The sequence below is a fragment of the Brachycentrus maculatus genome, unplaced genomic scaffold, assembly GCF_059751285.1.
Source record: "Brachycentrus maculatus isolate JH-2025_06_01 unplaced genomic scaffold, ASM5975128v1 h1tg001649l, whole genome shotgun sequence".
NCBI lineage: Eukaryota > Metazoa > Arthropoda > Insecta > Trichoptera > Brachycentridae > Brachycentrus > Brachycentrus maculatus.
The window spans coordinates 1-3,561 of NW_028282262.1; the positions used below are offsets into that span (position 1 = coordinate 1).

The following is a 3,561-nucleotide window of genomic DNA, read 5'->3' on the forward strand; positions in this document are numbered from 1 at the left end:
TCCCAACCCCAACCCCAACCCCAACCCCAACCCCAACCCCAACCCCAATTAATTAATTAACCAATGATAGTTCAGAGTTTGTTGCTTAGAAATATAATTAAAGCAGACTCATTCCAATTATATTTAATCATCAGAATTCTCATAGCAGATTCATCCCCTATAAATGCAATGCTTATTCAAAGCATAAGCCATTTCTAGAGACACTCGCAGCGATCGCGACTGTTGTGTCCGCACAAGAGAATAGTAGGAGCAAGCAAGATTCATAAAATACTATTGGATCATTTCTTCTTTTTTATGACAGTGCTAGTTCCTGGTATGATCATCTCAATGTCATTGTCTTCGTCTCTTTTTTTGACAGTCTTCTCATCAGCCGGAATATTTTTCTCATTGTTTGTTTTCAAGTCTGTCTTTGCTTCATTTTTTTTAGGTTCACTCCCTACGCAGCCTCCCATTGTTTATTGCGAATTATATATAGGAATTATCTTTCATTAAAATCAGCATGCAATTAATCAATCAATTTATTGCGATTGCAATTTAATCATTGCAGTTTATATATTGCTATATGCTATTTTAGTTTGATTTTTAAATTTACTGTTATGGTTTTCTATGTGGGGTTCACTCATAAATCATTAATGGCCTGCAGACAGGAAATCAGGAAAACAATGAGCCCATGGGTTATTAGACAGACTGAATGAAACCTAGGCGCAAAGGAGAAACAAAACAAAAATGCTAAACGATCTGATCATTCCTGATACTTTTTCTGACTCAGATTTTACTTTAAATAGGTCTATATTTTGAATTCTCATAATAATATCAAAAACAATGGGAATCAATTTCACAAAGCTATTTGAAGGCATCTTCGGCAAGAAAGAGCTTAGAGCTTTGATGCTCGGCCTCGATGCAGCAGGAAAAACTACTATCCTTTACAAGCTCAAGTTAGGAGAAGTCGTCTCGTCAGTTCCAACCATCGGCTTCAATGTCGAAACTGTGGAATTCCAGAAAGTCAAGTTCACAGTTTGGGATGTCGGAGGACAGGATAAAATCAGGCAACTTTGGAAGCATTACTACCAAAACACCCAGGCCTTGATTTATGTTGTGGATTCTTCAGATAAAGAAAGAGTAGCAATTGCTCGAGAGGAACTCCAAAAGATGTTATCTGAAGACGAGCTCAAGGATGCTGTCCTCTTGGTTTTGGCTAACAAGCAAGATATGGGAGTAATGAGCGTCTCAGAGGTCGTTGAGAAGTTGGGACTGCATACCATGAAAGGCAGAGAGTGGAACATCCAAGGAACATGCGCACTTACAGGTGACGGCCTGTCAGAAGGCTTCACTTGGCTCTCCAAAGTAACAGCCAAGAAAGCATGATTATATACCAAATATATTTCTTTTCTATTGATCCTGACACTTTTCGATATTAGCGCAGATTTAAGTAATTCCAATATGATTTAAATCAAAACACAACAACCATAATCATTACCTGCCCTCTGCTTGTTCCTCCTCCTATAGATTGCAGCTAACTTTGGGAATATTCCCGATTATCTGTCCCGCTTGTTCGTTTATGCTTCATCCACTCCGTAATCAATGTTCAGTTATGTTTTTATCAAAATTCTATGCATAAACATATAGAATAATATATAAGTCAACATCATCGACAATAAAACTAAACCTAAATGAACAATCAATAGGAAAAACTCAAGAATCATTTCACATTCGATACGAGTTTAATAAGAGCATTAGTGATCTTCTCATTTAGATGATAGTTATTGTTTATTTCTTATTTGCTTTATATTTGTCATACATCTTTGTGATGCTTGCTTTAATTTCGTTTATAGTTTTGATGGATTGAGTGTCTTCGGTGTTGTTACTCCCAGCGAGCGTATCTTTCTCGCTTTTTTTCATATAAAAGTCCTTTAAGGATTGGGAATTTTCGAGGTTTTATCGGAAGAGTTTTGCTAAACGAACAATTTACTCGTTACATGATTCTTTTTAAAATCGTGCTGATAAATCTGACAATGGAGGCTCATTTTTGTGAATCTTCTTTAATTAGTCAATTTGCTGGTCTTTGAGAATGATGATTTCTCTGGCTTCGAGTGCATCATTCTTGAAATCCCCGATGGCCTTGAAACTTTCCTTCAATTTCCTCTCCTTTTCTCTATTTTACTTGGTGATCTCACATATTTAATCCTTCAATCTTTCGATTTCCTATTCAAGCATATTCTTCTCGTCAGGTCTTGCATTCTTTGTTTATTGGTATAGGTCAGAAACCTAAAACAATTGTTTTTTAATTTAGTGGTTTTCTCTTTTTGTGTCTTCAACGAAGTCATACAATGTTTTGATCTATTCTTCGAGGGAAATATTCCATTGAGTAAGCCTTTAATTTTATTGCTTGAATGTTTTTGTTCTTTCGAACAGCTCTTGGCTAATTTAATACAGTTCATCTCTTTATTTCGTCATCAATTATAGTTGTGATTGGTAGTTAATGGAATTTGGATGTTCGTGATCTTATTTTGTATCTCTTGAGTTCTCGATGTTTTACTGGTTTTAGATGTTAATCTATTAGTTTTAATGTCTGTAGCCTGCACTCATTGTGTTTATGGCGTTCCTCATGCTTGCGCTCCCTGAGTTTATGGCATCTGTGCTATTCATTGCATGTAATGGGGTATAATTGGGTCTTTATGTCCGTTTATGAAGCTTATTCGCAGTATTTTTATCTTTGTTGGCAGTTTGGTTGACAAAGCCAATATTGTTCTTCATAATAAACTCCTGAATAAAACTGTCAGCTTCCTTAAATTTTGTTTCCTCGAGGACCAGCAAGTTAGTTAGGATCTGAATCCTCTAGATCGCAGTCATGAGTTCGTTCTTAATCTGCGCGACATTCGTCAAGTTTTATTATGAGTACTCTGATGATTAGCCGCTTTCTTGAGCATCTTCAGTCTTAATTCTTTTGCTTGAGGAATTGTTGCGGGGGACACTCAGTTTGTTCCGGCTGTTGCTTTGCCTCGATTTCTGTTTCTACTTGGAGTTGGTGTGAGTGAGCGAGCTGTCGCCCCTTCGATGCTGCTTTGTGTACATTCGGTCTTTCATTTCCAGACCTTTGAGTGCTTATTTCCTAAACTTCTCAAATTATCCACATTGGATTGGACTTGAGTGCCTCATGCTTGTTTTATGGTTGTTGTTCATAATGTTTGAACTATTCTGACTATCATCTTTCAGGCTTAGTTTCGAGAGAGCGTTATGAAATTAAACGATCTCCGCATAGGAGGACTTCGATGCCTGACTCTCAGTTTCCTTATTCTTGACCTCCAATGAGTTCAGGCTAAACGATATCCAGATTTCCGCAGAAGCATCTTCACATTGCTGGATTTTATATTTGCGATACTAGTTGGGAGTGCCATTGAGCAAAATGAAGACCATTCCGATTATTCGATTCTATTGGGATAGCTACTCCATAGATTGCTGAGTCATGGTGGGTAAGTACTTGCAGTTGGGAGTGCTCGACGTTATTCTGCGATGCATAAATAACGAGACAAATCTATGGAATTAGTGGGGAAGTACACGTGG

General features: G+C 37.3%; 1 pseudogene; it reads left to right on the forward strand.

Annotated features, from left to right (window-relative positions):
- Nucleotides 1-822: 822 nt before the first annotated feature.
- LOC148298746 (uncharacterized) lies at nucleotides 823-1,365 on the forward strand (annotated as a pseudogene).
- Nucleotides 1,366-3,561: the final 2,196 nt, after the last annotated feature.